The sequence below is a fragment of the Lepisosteus oculatus genome, chromosome 15 (genome assembly GCF_040954835.1).
Source record: "Lepisosteus oculatus isolate fLepOcu1 chromosome 15, fLepOcu1.hap2, whole genome shotgun sequence".
NCBI classification, from domain to species: Eukaryota; Metazoa; Chordata; class Actinopteri; order Semionotiformes; family Lepisosteidae; genus Lepisosteus; species Lepisosteus oculatus.
In genome coordinates this window covers 19,756,980-19,774,011 of record NC_090710.1, presented here as the reverse complement: position 1 = coordinate 19,774,011, position 17,032 = coordinate 19,756,980, and the positions used below count along the sequence as shown (strand labels likewise).

The 17,032-nt window shown below is 34.9% G+C and overlaps 1 protein-coding gene and 1 long non-coding RNA gene across 2 annotated transcripts in view; one reads left to right on the top strand and one right to left on the bottom strand.

Annotated features, from left to right (window-relative positions):
- LOC102692365 (E3 ubiquitin-protein ligase Midline-1) overlaps nucleotides 1-17,032 on the bottom strand; it is a 158,223-nt gene that overhangs the window by 107,221 nt on the left and 33,970 nt on the right. The gene's annotated exons all lie outside the window — the stretch shown is intronic.
- On the top strand, nucleotides 13,115-16,416 carry LOC107079465 (uncharacterized). Its single transcript, XR_001480410.2, has 3 exons — nucleotides 13,115-13,293; nucleotides 13,910-13,987; nucleotides 16,105-16,416. It is a non-coding gene; the product is annotated as an uncharacterized lncRNA (long non-coding RNA).

Sequence of the window (17,032 nt, the reverse complement as noted above, 5' to 3'; positions counted from 1 at the left end):
ATCTTTTTTTTAATGGCTTGAGAATAATTCGAATTTATCTTCACCTCATAATGTTATTGCTTCTTTGTCTTAGCAATTTATGTGCTATGTAAACATAGACTGAAAATGAAACATGACGTTTCTCTAAGATGCTTAGCGCACATTTGGTTTAATTAAAACAATCCTCTGTTTGAGAATGTATCTCAAGCACTGAAAGAAAGCTAATACAACTAATCTGTTAAACATTGTAGAAATGAAGCACTGAGAGACACAAGCTGTTCTCCTTAGAAGCCATCCTTTACACAAAACTCTCCATTACCACTTCTGTAGTTACATTCCTTTGGACCAGATGAAGAAAGAACAAAACAATATATCTCGATAAAGGAATTCAAAACTTAACCTCCTAATTATACCTCAAATTGTTTCAATGGACTGTTCTGTTACTTATCCGAATTATACATCAAAAGTGTTTCTATGTCTTTGTAGATATTTTATCAAAGTTATCAGGAATCAACAAGGACTATAATAATAGTAACGTAAAATGGTAATCATTTCTTTTCTTAAATAAGGCCATTAACAAATATAAAATTGCTGCAATAAAAAACTTTCCCTTAATAGCAAAAATTAAAGCTTAAAGAGTGCTTCAGTTGCAGAATGAATATGTTTTTTAATCTAATAGGAGGGTGCTCTGCTTTGCAGAGATGCATTCCTTACTTTCATAAAGTAGAGACAGACCAACAGATACAGTATACCAGGATTCATTTCAAGTCCCCAAGAAAGTGCCTGCACTAGACAGAACCAATCCAGCTTAAATTTAAGTAAAGTATAAATCCCCAGAGTTAATCTTCAGGGGGCTGTCTACACCTTCAGTACAATTCTGTGCCTGATCCAAATATAAAAGTAGTAATAAAGGCATTTCATACAGTAGCTAGTAGTGTGTCTATTCAAGCTGTTTATGTGATGCTCAACCCTTAAATGTATGGAATCTGTACCCAAGTGGACCTTAGTTATGTGACTGCCCATGAGTATGTGTTTTCCAAATTATAACAATGACATCAAACTGTCTGTGTCACAGGGAAAGTGTCATTGCATTAGAAAAACTTGACAGGACTTTGTGATTTGCAGAAAGCAAATAAGAAAAAAACAAATTTGGCACAGCCAGACTCATTAATTTAACCAATGAGTTATGACTTTTTATGTGATTACAGAGTAAATGCCAATCGAGGTGCCAGCATTCATTTTAGTGCAAAAGTTTTCATTTTGATTCTTAAAAACAGATCGGAGTTAAAGAATCCTTCAGGCGTGCCTGAATAATATGACTAAATTAAGTGCCATAAAACTAAATGATTCATCTTTTATTATTTTTTCCATCTCTCTTCAAGCATCACTAATTTACACAATATGGTTTTAAGAATTCATCCTATAATAGTTGAATTATTTTATTCTTTATTGAATAAAGAGATTAATCACTGTGAAAGAGATCTGCATATAATATACATAATGTACAGTGGAACACATGTTTTCATGCAGGCTAATGATCAGCTAAAACCTTGTCTCTTGTTGATACCCTGGTCTACACTTGACCGAACTATAATTATATTGTAAAGCAACAGAACCAATCAACCTCTTGACATTTGTTATTAGATCAATCTGAAAATCAACTCACAGGCTATTTTGTAATAGAAGAAGAAATTACATTAAACCTCAACTTGTGTGTCCCCAACATACTATTAAACCAAGAGACACAAAATGAATTAGAAACACAAATCTCATCCACACAAGCATGATTGAAATATCCAATGGAAATGTTTTGAATTTAGTTCTCTTCTATACTAGCGTGGTTTCTGAACATTTTAGACAGACAATATTTCTTTGTCGGCAGAGCAAGGAAAGACATGGCAACTTCCTAACTTTGTTTAGCCCTCGCCCCTAACTGTAATCTGGATAAGACAAGAAGACAATTCACTTACAGTACTATACTCATCTAGTCTCTCTCCTTCTAACTACAAACTACAAAGCACAAAGTTGTATTATACAATAGGTGCAGATCTTTTATAATTTAACACTCTTCAGCAGTGTTTGGTAATTTCAGTTGTGACCTAAAGCTGTATTTCATTCCTCCTATACATACTATAGGGGTAGAATCCTAGTGAGCACTACACATCACTTATAGATTCCATGAAAGTACATGATTTTTAGCATGTGAGGAAAATGTAAAGCTGTGGAAACAAAAGTAGGTTGCTTCCTACAATATAGCTCAAATTGTATCAATATATATATACTGTATTCACCTCAGAGAAAATATAGTTAAATGACTGGGGCAGAATTAATTTGGCAAAAATAGTCAGAAAGTACTGAATGAGAGATCTGTAATCTTAAACTTTAGATGTGTTTTTAAAAGTTATTTAAATATAGTCAGGAAAGGTGAGGTGTTTTAAAATTCATTTTACAATATATTTTTATCAACCTTATTCTCCTCTTAATTTTTTTGAAACTCTTGTTTCTACACAAAGTAGACTACACAAAAAAGTGTTAATGTCAAAACGGCAAAACTGAAAAATGAATAAAAACACATTTCATATGCCATTATAAGTCATTACATTCTTGCCACATTTATTATCTGTTTTGAGAAAAATATGAACCGCATGCTCTTCCTGCAACTAACCTGATTTCAACTTTAGAAAACAATCAATCTGCAGTTTTCTGCCAAGTACATCAAGCACACTGACATTCTGATATAGCACACAGTCCCCATTTTCACTAAGTGCTATGTTTTAAAATTGCTACCTTATGACATAGGAATATTCAATTTGTAAAATAAAATAAACATTGGCCTTGCATGTATAACTGTATTAGTTTTGAATGGTTTCTGTTGACAGTAGAGCTAAAAGGTACTGTATGTATCATAACCAGAATCCTTCAATGTAATGAAAGTCTTATGATACATGTAGGTTATTTATGTTATCTTACCTTGACCTAAGATATACTGTATATATACACAGTGTATTCTGGCATCACATTATTTCTTACCTCCTCTCCCACCTGCCTCTAAGAGTAAAATGCCTGTTCCCTTCATCACGTACTCTCAGATAATACTCTTCTCTAGTCTTGGAGGTCTTGAGCAGCAGTCTGTTTCTTTCTCCCCTACTTGTTTTCTCATGCTACTCATGCAGTGACGAATGTATAATTTCATTAGTCGTATTAGCTGTACTTGGTATTCAGAAAGAAAATAGCAGATAGGACGGGGGCAGTGATGATACGTTGAATGAATATTTAGTTTTTCCTTAATTCAAATATTAAATATTATTTTCCCCCCCTATTTATAAAGCAGTACAGAGATTGTGCCAGGGTAACATTTGCACATTTTCATTTGTTTTCTTTGTATTTCCAACATTGTGGCTGAAGCAGTTTTAGCAGCTGTAATAAGACAGAAACCAGTTTAGAACTCAACAATGTTTGGGCAGAATTAAACCAATAAAGTATGAATCAGTCCAGGTGAAAAATAAATCATGATTAGTACTCTACAATATAATGCAGCAGAACAGAAAAAAAATAGCTGCTCTAATGTCACTGTATCGGGAATGCCATTAAAACACTGAACAGCAAATACAACATTTCTGGGAAAGTACTGGCTCTGGGACTCTCACTGCCATTTGCATATTTCCAACAGGGCATTCCAGATTCTGACTGCCAGCGCTGCAGGGTTCAAGAGGTCGTGTCAATCACTTTCAATCCAAGCTCCACACCACTCCATGTACTGCGACTTGGATTTACTTGACTTCAATGGCCACTTTAAATTAGTTGGAATGACGCTCATTTTTAGCAGGTCAGTCAGCAACAGTGAGTCACAATGGCAAGTGACCTGGAATAGATTCCTTTGCACAGAGGACACTGGGCCAGCTGGAATGCTTCCTGGCATCGCTGTGGCTTCAGATCTGAGCAGAGCTGTACAGTTGTTTATTCACTGGGCTTCACGTGTCAGCTAAATCAATGGCCTGTACAATCCACACTAAAGTAATCAAAGTGAACAGTGAATGGCTACTTGGATTTAATGAAACTGATTAGATGTAGAAAGCCCCTATAGAACGCAGGCTGACAACTCCCACACTGGGCTGGTTTGCATGTAACACTAAAATAATAACAAAAGGGTATCTCTTTCATTCATTGTCATTATTATAGGCTCGTATTGTGGCATAGACTTGAAATTAACTCTTTTGAACGAAAGTCCAAATAAAATTAAAGTCTTTATCAGACTTGCTCGCATTACATGACCCAGATATACACAATAAGTATAACTAAGTGATGAGTCAAGTTTCATAAATATGGAATGTGAAATTTGATTTGCAGCAGTCACTCAGCTAACTGTAATGATATACTCTTGGGTAATATTCATACTTAAAAACTGCATATTTTACACAGGTATTCCATTTTACAATTAATTATTGAGAGGAAACATGGGTATAAGGTTTGAAATTCTACTGGTTTTTTAGCATTTCTGACAGGGGAATTCCTGCCCATTAAGATGTTCATTTCACATCATGCTTGGTCAATTTCTAGTTTCTACTCATTGGGGTAATGATAAATTTCCACACACAAAAAAAGATTTCCACAAAAAAAAAATACGTCTTGTTTTCAGACATGGAATACAGTTGGGAAGTTCTTTGCACAGAAACAGGTCAGTCAACATTTGTCTTCTGGATGTCACGTTTTTTCTTTGTCACAATATTCTACATGGCCCTTTTCCCTTGCTTGTAACGAAATGATTTGCTTCTTGCAACTACTACATTTTACACCTAAAAAATATCTCACAGAAAAGTTGATCAAAACAACACTGTCTTGTAGGGAATAAATATTTATGATAGGAACAATTAAAGGTTTATTCCAAGCTGAAAAGAAGCACAATGTTTCTGCTGTGGAGCCTTCTTTGGGTATATTTATCATAACATCTTATGCTATTTCAAGAACAAATGCTGGAGTTTTATAGTGACCAACTACATTCAACAAATAGACTTTCCCAATGACCCAGTGTCTAGTGGAAATCACTCATATTTGTGGTATATCCATTAGTATGTAATAATTCTTCACCTTGGGTCTCTGAAAAGAAAGACCTTTTTCATGACAGTATGAAACAACACAGTTGCTTTAGACAATAAGGTCAGCCAAATAGATTAACAATAAACTGTATGAATGTAAAATTACATAGTTTTGCTTATAGAACATTAGTATTTTTCTGGTATTTGATGTAATACTTACATTCAGAACAATTGAGTGAATGCTTTATACTGCAATATAACGTTATTCTGACAGTCTTAAGGAAAAAGGGAATAAAAATTGTAAAACATGTTTTTTGGAAACAACAGATTTAAATACGTATTTCTTCTCTTTTAATAATCAATATGACCTCATCTGTAAATCGTGCAAGGAACATGTTTAAAAGAATATTGATATTGAGGATCTCAGAAAAATGCCACTGTGCGCGTGGGTTGGTTTTTATAAAGCAACTAGCATTTAGAGATCTTACCCTTCTCTTGATTTTAATAAAGTCAGCTGTACCCTTGGAAAATCAATCTTCAAATAATAAAAGCCGAAAAAGATGTGATATGAGCTTGCCTTTTGAAAATGAATCTCTAACTGCCCTGGAGACTGCTGGTATTTATTTGACCAGTTCACAATGGAAGCCATAATCACTGGATTTCTGGGTACTTATTGAAACTAATCAATGAAATTAAAAAAAAAACACATCCTGCTCCACTGTATGATTATACCCAAATGGTCAATTTCAACAAACAGGAAAATCAAGGGAGTTAAAAAATTGAACTAGGAAGAATGCACCAGCTTGCTTGATGGTTAGAATACCCTGTGATCATGTCGAATTTACCTGTGCACTATCAGTATCAGTAATCAGTATTTCAATCATATCAGCCACAGGGAGCATTCCCCATATCTTATAGATTTACATATAGCAGCTGAGCTTCATCCAGTTTAGGAAACAAAGCTATGTTGATCTCCAAGCTAACCTGGATAGTACAATACCACAACATTATTACTTAAAACCATACCATTAAATGTATAAACTATGATAGAAATGGAAGGAGGAAACAAGTGGTAGTGTTTCAAGATTTACTGATAGAATAAGCATAATAAAAAGTTAAACAACGAATCTACGAGAAAAAAATGAAAGAAAGCATTTAAGAATCCCAAGCAGTCTTGCAAAGAGAATTTCAAGTAGTCTACTCTCATTAACAATGCTGATATGATTAACATTTTATGTTATAACAAATAATTGAGAAATTTAGGACATGAATAACAATTTTTAATATGAGCTTTTTTAACAAACAATACAACACAGTTATTATTTTGTAACTGTATTCCATTGACTTAAACCATTTCATGGTGCAATTGTTAGAAAAAAACATCTTCCAATATTACTGGATTCATTATATGTTGTTCTCTAAATCTCTATCGAGAAACAAATAGAGGATATCTACTTGAGAACAAGTGACAGATATTCACTAGAAAGTACACACAATTAGGATGGCAAAAGCTTCAATTCAAACCAGTTTAATTTTGGTTCGCTGCCAGTGGAAACAACCAGTATTGATTTTACATCATATTCAACTCCGTCCCAGGGGCAGATGGAAATGTGGCATTACTAATATGGCTGGAAAATGGAAGGAATGCTCCCATTGAGATTCAGTGTCCGTCTGAACAAAAACAGAACTGGCACGTAGATTACAAGCACTGAAGCGTGTTATAGAAAAGTCATTTCTTCATCTTTGAAGATGCCGTGTTTGTCTTTCACTGTCTTTGTCTTTATTTATCCAGATCCTCCTGAAATAGCAGCTCCTTGTTCATAGAAAAGTCTGTACTAGACGTTAAAGTATTACCTGGAGATAATTTTAGATAATTACCTGGAGTATTTTGAAACAGTTTTTCCTAGTTACTGTTTCATGTAGTATAATATACTATTTGCACTTTTTTGTGGATAGTAGATCTTTGTAAAAAATATTCCACACCAGCTTAATATATGGTAATAGAAATCAATATACTGTAGTAAAGAATGATACAAAATATTTTTCAGTGTTGAAATGTTTCAGTGTTGACAGTGGTCAACACACAGCACCTGTACAGTATAACTGGAAATGATGTGTGTGTGCGCAATGTTTCCCAAATTACGTTTCAGCGTTTTCGTATCATAAAACTCAAGTTCAAACCAATTCCACTGTCCTGTACCTATTTCAGCCTTCGCCTGTCATACGAGCTGTGTGTGAAAGTTAGAATTAATACAGTGCTTTCTTTCTCATAACCACATAAAAGCCGAATTGAAGGGACGCCACTTCAGGTGAGTCACTTCAGAGGACACAAAAGGATCAAAAGCAGTGGAAGGGCTTCCAGGTGAAGAGCATGTGACATGTTTCTGTCGGAGCAGAATGTGTTCTTTGTTATATTCATATTAAGAAAATATGGCTTCTGATTCATTTATTAATGGGAATAGTAATACATGAGTGTCCACAACAATGAATGCCTTTAGATTCTGTACATTATGACTGATGTATTTTATTAAATATACTGTTTCTGTCTTGCACATATTTGTGGAGCACATGTAAGAATTTTCGCAGGCCAAATAGTTTGTAAATTTACACTCAACAAAAATATCTCTTTTTTGCTCTTTTAGAAAAAAATGTTAGAAAACGTTGTTTATACTATTTAGAGAAATGCACTGTTCCTTATTGTAGAAAACTGCGAAGAGCTGATTCAGGCTAACCATTTAGGGAATGGTATTCCCTCTTTCTTCCTCTCACATAATTTATTGTATTTATATCTGAACTAACGCACAACGATTCCAGTGGAAAAGCAGCTTACTGTCAATTTAAAATACATCTATGAAACCAACATGTAAATAAAGTAAAATACCGTACATTTTGCATTAGGAATAAGATCTTAATAGGCTTAGCTGAAACGTGATTTTAAAGATACAGAAATATTTTGTCTTCCTTGGTATTTAAAAATCAGGACTAAGGTTGATGGTTCTAAGGAGTTCCCCGAATTTGACTATCATATTTTCTTTTGCAAGCCTACTTCCTTGTTCACATCATTTTGTCAACGAATCCCCTTGGTGTCTGTTGTCAATTGTGGGCGACAGGAGCCTGTGGGTGAGGATGATCTGTGCTCTATTGAAGGAAGAATAGATTGTTTTGTGGGTGAGAATGCCTTTTGAGGTAAAGCTGCTGCCAAGTGCCAGAAATCAATAGGGTAGATGGTCTGTTTTTCAGCATGACTGAGTTAAAAGAAGTGCTTATTCTCATATTACGTAGTCCTTGATTTAGAAAACATCCCTGATGGTCAGGTTTGGCACAATGAAAAGTGTCTAAACAGGATATCAGACCATTCCTCACAGACCCTGGGAAGATTATTTTTAGGGAATTAAACATTATGGATTTGGTTATGGTCGGCACCACATGTGTGGTCTGTTATATCCTAGCACAGAAAGAGAGCTAAATCAACAGGCCTTGGCCAGTCACCAGAAACTTTCTACTTAAGACACATTCACTCAGAATGAATAATTCTTCATTCCAGCCTTCCATCATATTACTTTCAAACTATTAATTCATAACACAAGAGAAATGCTTTAATAAATCACTGTAAAAGGAAGCAGTAAGGTATTGTTCTTATGAGCTATTACAAATATTTGTTCTGAACCGCAAATGTCAAATGGCTTGGAAAGCTGACAAGGGAAAATGAGACCATCTAGCTTTGGAAATGCTATTGATTTAAAATCCCGGTCAATAATTAGCGGTTGGAAAGGGATACAGGGAAGTGGCTTTAGGAGTTGTCAAAAGACAAACCACTGATTCGAAAATAATTTTTCAAACATTAAAGGACTCCAAAAGCTCTCCGAAAGGGCAACAATTGAAGCTGGTATGGGGGTAAACTTTCTGGAAAACAGTTTAATTGCTGGATAAAATTGGACTCCTCTATTTCAATGCTCTTAATACCTACTGTATACGGCCATGCATTCATGAAAGTCACCTATTTTAAAGGAAAGAGATTTCTTAAATCAAAAGACTATAAGGTTTGTATATCTTGCTGTTGACAATGCTATGAGATCAAACCATTTTTAGGTTATTTTTAAATCACTGTTTATAGTGCTAAGAGTTATTAATATCTAACTTGTTTTTACACTTAAGTTGTATAGTTCTGAAAAAAAGCAAGGGAGAGATTTTATAATCCAGCTGGAATAGTGTCCTATACAACTATGCACATACTGTATACAGTACTTTAACCTCAGTATGTCACTGGCTATAATTATGAACTTTATATCACAGGGTAATTAATCAAGACCAAATAAATCACAATTACCTTGAAATCATTACAAAACATGATGGAGATTTTCTCTGTCACAGGATTACAATTTACATTTCACCACTTCGTTATTTTAGAACTACTTTGGTTGCAACAGTGAACTGTATAGTGCGAGACTTCAGATAGTATTGACTTTCAGCTGATTTTCCTAGTGATGTCTATGTAGGCCACATAATATGCTGCAAATGTTCTCATTCCCAAGACAATACAATGTATAATACAAAGAAATTAGTCTCTGGAACATGATATTTGCTTTATTTACGATAATACAAAAAATGGAAAACCCATTATTTGTTAATATATTTACCAGTGCCCTGCTAGCTTTACTGTGCCTCCTTGTGGGTGGAATGCCATAAAATGAAGTACATCTGGGAGCTAATAATTAAATGAAAACGTATGTGCTCAGTATCCTAAATATCCCTTCCTAAGGGCTCTCCAGCTGAAGGAAGCAATGGCTCTGAGAAATAAAACAAGAGTGTTCAACACTGGAAAAAGGAGTGGGATTGTTTCACTTCTTATTTTCAAACAACACAGTTGTGTGTGCATTTCCAACACCATAAGTACAGCCTAAGCTATATTTGCAACAATGGTCAGGTTTTCTTATTGTACAAAATGGTAAGTTCACTGAGTGGAATAATTACATTTTCATTATTACCTTACTAGTTGCAGTGGTAAATAAGACATGATCTCTATTGGACTATCCTAGATTGGCTCTGATGGGTCTTTAGCTACAGCATTAATTATGTTATCCTAATATAAGATAAAGTATATTAGGGCTTTGGAAGGAGTTAGCATTGCTACCTAGCACTGCTGGGGCCCTGGGTTCAATTGTGGTTCAATTCTCCACAGATCTCTGCTTATTCTCCCCATGTTCACGTTGGTTTCCGTCGGGTGCTCTGGTTTCCTCCCCACAGTCCAAAAATGTACTGGTAGGTTGACTGACTTCTGGGAAAATTGGCCCTGTTGTGAATGTGTGCGGTTCTGTGTTTGTCTGTGTCTGCCCTGTGATGGACTGGTATCCTGTCCAGAGTGTCCCGCACAGCACCCGGTGCTTGCTAGGATAGGCTCCAGCTCCCTCATGACTCTGTATTGGATGAAGTAGCTAGAAAATGGAAGGATATACAACTGAAGAGCACAACGTTGCAATCATACAATTGTTCAATCAGCAACTAATGTGTGATGCTGCCCAAAGAAAGGGATTCAATTGACACATTATACCTAGAAAAAAAAGAAAATCACTGAGTTCAAATGTAAAAAAAATGTTCAAGTTAAGTTTAGTTAAAGTGTGAAAGAGTGTAATTATTTTCATTCATTTCACTTTGTGCTTTTGTTTGCAGTTTATGTGATAATATTCTTAACTTAATGTGTGTGTCTCTGCTTTATTACAGACAGTATACTCAGACAGTCTTTCTGATATTGGCACATTCTTTTCTATCATAAGAGAAAAAAGGGGAAACACAAACATTTGGAAATACACGTTCCTAACTGTATTTGAGATTACAACAAATGTGTGTTCCATTGTCTTTTTCTCCTACATTCAAAATACTCATAATTACTCAAGAGCTAATCTCAGGAATAAAAGACTAAAATGGCTGTAATTCTTTATCTTACAGAGGGAATTCAGCATTGAAGACAAAGGGGTCCAGCATTTGAATCCTTTTAAATATTTAAATACTAAGACTAATGACAGAGAAGTGCTTGCTTCAGGGAAAGTGGGTCTTTTGGACAAATTATTCAACCACTTTTCAGCTGGTTGTTTAAATTGAATGTGTCAATTGCCTGATGAACTTCCTCTACTTTCATATACAGTACAATACTGAACAACAGGAGATGCTAACAATGAATGAAAGGCATTTTTACTGTGGTATGGTATATACATTTAAAAACATTATTACTAGACACTGATATGAATATGTGTAGCCTTTGAATGACAACAGCCATGCACACTTTCAACAGAGTTCAATCACAGTCAAAGAAATATGCTTTTGAAGTAATACCACTTGTGACTTTAGTTAAGTATCAAGGTCTATAACAAAACGTATATGTTCATTTGATCTGAAATTCTCCCTCTGGCCTCAGGATATATTTTAACATGTTAAGCACTAAAAAATGTAACTGATAGCAGAAAGAATATTTAACAGTATTACAGATAAAAAGGTGAAAAAACTTTATAAGTTTATAAATGCTATACTGTTTATCTTCTGCACTGTGAATGTATTTTATTAACCATTGTTCCACACATTAAAATGAAAACAAAATAAATGAATTACTACAGATGTAGGGGAAAATGTAGAAACAAAACTGTGCTGACATTGTAGCAGAAGTAATAAAAATAGTTCCAAATAGCTTGTAACTATTTTCAAGACTTATTTTGCCTAATCAGAAAATTAACATTTTAGAATATGAAATGATTGCATTGTTTAAATCTTCAGCTAACAACTTCAGCAATGATACTAAAATGGCATTATTTTTGTATTTCAATTGTAACTTCGAATTTCTTCATCAACTGTGTAATCTGATGTTTTCAGCCTTTAGAAAAAAATATGCTAACACTGTATTTGTGGAATATGCTTTGTGATATAAACCTGCTCAATGCTGTCTTCCATATTTAATATACTGTGGACTTTCTCCTATGATCCCAAATTCAAGGTATCCCAGAAAAGAAATACTTTAAACTACTGTAAAGAGTAATTTAAAGTAGCTTTTAAAGTATTCCAATTATGTTCTACTATGTAATGTTAGGGTACTGTAAAGTTTGGAGAAATTGTGATGCATACCTTTTAAATAGCTTTGTAAACAAAAAAAGGTTTTCAGCCATTGTTCAAATTGAATGGTGTTCAACGTGTATCTTTCTCTCAGGGGTATAAGATCAAAGAGTAGTTAAAGCGAGTAGTTAAATTCGCAGTTTACTTTGCATAGTTCCACATTATTACAGTCCCCTTAAAAACAATAATATGGTGCTTTTATTTTAAAGTAGAGAGTGAAGTATCATATAATCTTCACCAATACAATTTATTTAAAATAACTTCTCAATACCTAAACTTTTATATCACATATTATGTTAAGTATGTTAACACAGTATGTTAAGTGCATACTGTATATGTATTTTGTGCCCAAATCTGCCAACAGTTTATTCAACATAATGTTAAGCTGATACAAACAATGCCCGTTTACTGTGGAATGCCTTGATTATCAATCAAAGCTATGCATCAAGAAACATGTTTTTATAAGTAATTACCTGTCATTGTTAAAGAAAAACCAAAACACAAAATCCACAAAGGTTCAGCTAGTGCATACCTTAGCTCTGAAGATATATACAGAGGGATTCTGGTCAAAGACATTCAATACATTTTGATTTAGAAAATACATTCCTATTAAACACTTCTATATAAAAAACACTGGAACAGCCCAAACAAGCAAGGCTTGTTGTAAAGTTGTAAATCTTTGTGCATTTTTTCTTGGGAGGGAGACTGTGGATCAAAGGCTATGAGTTGAGATAATATTTATTAAAAGGGATTAGAGAAACACTGATGCATTATACAGAAAATACCTTCACCAATTAGATAAAACAAACAAAAGTAATACTGTTTCCCAGAACCAATCTTAGCCAATGTTCTGAGATAATGAAGCAAACATTGTTTGGAATTTTACCTTGAAAAGGGACAAAAAATACTATTCTGGCCAAATGGAAGAAGTGCAGTGCCACAGAACAGTTTAGAACGGAAAACAATAAGAAACACTTGTCGACAGATCTATCAAAATTAAATATACTCTTACCAAATAATCTTAACTATACACATTCTTCTATTGTCCCAGATTTTATCCTTTGGATTCTATTTCTTTAAAACATGTTCGCCAAATGCAGATGCCCCACAGTTTTGCCATAAAGTGAACTGATGCAGTAACTGCCTGTATCCTGTGGAATTAAAGACTTGTTCCTAGGCCTTAAAGGTAAGCAATTAGGTATGTGTTCTATATAGATGTATGTGGTGCATTTACAGAGGGAAAAGACAAATATAAGCTTCAGGTGATTTTCAAATGTGTCTACTAAGTACAATCTTTTCTCCTGTGTTTTAAAAAGACCCGCAAAAGAAGTGAGGGCCAAAGACAGCAATATTCTTGTATGCTTAAAACCATTCCTATTCTGTATCATTTGTAATGTTTCATTTTAAGATTCTTTTGCCCTAAGAAAGATTAAATGTTGTGAAACATATCTTTTACAGATACATAAATATTTCTTTAATCGGTCACAACATATGTTTTGGAAATCATAGCATTGTCCAATGGCTGCCTGTCAGTTCGATCTGTCAAAACAGACTTAGTGTCTGGAACTCTCAGTGCAGATGATGATTCCAGAGGAGGTATAACTTGAACCCCAGGGCCTCAACTTTGGTGGTCTCTTAAGATCACATGAGAAGGTGCCTGAAAGGTCCACATAATCTTCTTATACTAGCAAGTGTCAAGGACAGAAGCCGTAAAACAAATAAGACAAAGAGCCACTGAACACTGTTGTCAGGCAGACTCAGCAGAATACTCTCCTTCCTTCAGTAACAGCTTCTGTTTTCAGAAGATCGCCATTCAACTCTTCCACATCTCTCTCCCGGAGCTTCCAAATGATGACAGACTGACAAATGTGAATATTCTTGTGAGTATGGATTAAAGGTTTAGAGACGTCTTTGCAGAAATATGTTGGTTAGGCATTGATGCTTTTATTGAATATTTAATTCTGTTATTAAAGAACCTACAGTACCATCAGACTCCACCCTCTTTTAACGATCATGGCCAGCAGTCATAAATCATGCATTTTCAGGGTTTTGTGGATCAGATATACAGTGCAGCACAAGATGCTAGCTCCAGCTCTAAACAACAAAAAATGCACAACATGATTCTCGTTGAGGCTGTAAACAGATTGAAAGTGCGCTGTTAAAAGTAAGCAAATCCATTGGTATCACTCCTACATGAAAATGTATCAGTACAGCAAGATCCTTGCTAGTCCCTTTAGAGGACCACAGTGAAATCAATAAAGAACAGGGATAATGTTCACTTCACTCAAGAACAGTGAGAAACACAGGTGTTCCTTCCTAAGATTTTCAGCTACTTTTGCTGCTTAAAGTAACATTTCATAAAACTGTTTTCTAACGCAACTCTCAGTTCTCCCCTGGTGTAATGTACACTGCTCCCTTGGAGACCTTTAAATTTTTACCATCACCACCAGTCACGAGTATCGAGGGAGTAATATGCAAACCAAGACTTTTCTCTTTCCACGTGATCCTTACAAGACAGAGTGAGAAGCCTGATAATGAGTATTGCACATTGCACAGTGTGTGTATTTTGTCAGGAATTTGAGTGCTTCATGTGCTATAAGCCTCTGCCTGGAGAGCAGAAGTCCCAAACACTGGAGATTGCCATCTGGGATTCTGGTTGTAACACACAAAGAGCGTGGCAGATAATCCATAGCGACAGCAAAAAGTTAGCTGGGGGAGTGCGGGGGTAGATCTTGCTGGGGAATTCACAGCTTGTCGAGGACAATTCAAGACAGTGACCCTTGATCCTGGCTGAGCTGTGTCTAATCTTATGATGACACTGACACTCCGCAGTTTTAGATTTTTGAATTGCAGTTTCAAACATGCAGCGCGCATGTCTCATGTAAAAGAAAAAAAGGACTACAGTGTCTCCAATTCTCTTGTCTTCCTCAAGACACTTCTGCTACATCATAAAAAAACATTCAAAAAGATCATCAAACTGAAAAATGTAACAGAAGCGTGTTGCACTCTGCTTCAGATGAACGGAGCTAAAATTTAGGCTTCTGTGCACTAACACAATTAAACGGTAGTAGTTGTTCAAAAAAAGAAGTTGTTTCCCCAAGAAGAGCACAGAGGCGCAGTTCCAAATCAGCCTGGAAAGATGGATAAGCTACATTTTTTATTAAATTATGGGAAGCATGGTATTTAGGAAGTATTTTAGAAACTAACATTCTTATGATTAAATTCGGTGTATTCTGGCATAAATCCGAAGAAGAGTGAATGATTTGAATCTGAAATCATTTTCAGTTTGTCATACAAGTCACATTGCTTTGGCTTGTTTGTTTCTGGATAAGATTTGTGTTCCCAGACTGTGTGGATTTCCTTTCTTTTGAAGTGAACGTCTCATCCATGGAGTCTCTAATAATCCAAGTTCAGCATATAGTAGAAGCATATCTCAAGGAACACAGTGAGATAAAGGAAGCAGACTAGTACTGTTGCACTTAGAGTCAACACATGGAACAATGCTGGAGCCACTTCTAAGCGATTCTTTCTTTTAGATCAGAGTCAGTGATGTATAAATGTTCCTGTGGTTTGCCCATGTGTTAAATCAAGTGTTAAGAGAGGCTGTAATGTGAAAGTAGTACAAATCACACAAGCAGGACTTAAACCAGGTGCAGACATGTTGTTTTATCCAAGTTTGTTTCGCAGATGTTTGGAAAACCAGCTACAGTATGTATGATAATTAAAGGCTCAAAACTGAAAAAAACCCCAAGAGGACTTCCTATTAATAACAGCTCTGATTGATCCTGTAAAAAATTCTACGAACCACTAGCTTTATGCTGGTACCTTGTACCTGTGTTTTCGGTGAGAGATTTCTTGCATGATACCCATATAGACAGGTGTACCCATAAACTATTAATAATAAATAAAATGGGAACATAAATGTATTTCAAGAACCAGCATTACAAATTTAATCCTTTTTCTGTTTTGTCTTTTTGTCATTTATTTTTTATGACAGCCGATTTTCAGGTTACCATCAGCAAGAACACCGGCACTTTTCTTCGTCTCAAAAAAAGCCTGCACTGAAAAAGCCTGGACTGAAAAAGCATGCTCATAGAAACAATGGAATAATTATTTTAGAAAGGAACAATGCCTACTTGTACAGCATCATAAAACATTCATAGACTGTGCATGATAGACAGAACCTCAAACAAATGCTGTATTTAATATTTTCTGAAGATAATTTTCAAGATGCCTTTCATATACAGTACTGTATGTGAATGTGTTTTGTTTCTGTGTAACCTGCTGTATTTTAAAATTAGTAAACTATTCTGAGATTTGTAAGAGAAAGAATTTATTTTCCTGTTGAAGACGGTAAAGGACACCACAAAGAAATGTATTGTAGTCATGCCGTTTATGCACAAAAGTAGTTTTTTCCTATTTTCTGTTTCACTTCATACATTTATTTGCTACAGTTGTATTTATTTCAGAGACAAAACCAAATAATATAACCAAGACAACACACTGCTATCATCTGACAGGCATTTCTTAAATGCTAAAACCCTCAGAAATTATGTAACAATCACTTCTTTCAGCTATTAACGTGTTGAACACTTTCACATACCTGTATGAAAACAGTGCTTTTACCCAAGGTCTTTGTGCCAGATACTAATAGTTCATTAGTTAATAGTGAACCAGTGATATTTCATGTATTATACTGTATGTACTTTTGTACCTGGTAATATTCTAGGTGTTTTCTAATTTAAATTAAGAACTAGTGACCACCTGTTACAAGAAGTCCTTTACACAATTCACCAGCGTATTGGTCCTGAGTTTGCAGTGTTTCATTATAGATACAGCACTTCCAGACACTTTGAGGGAACATATCTATGCATAAGATAACTTCACTTAAAATAAGTTAGTTAAAATAATCTACACTCATACAG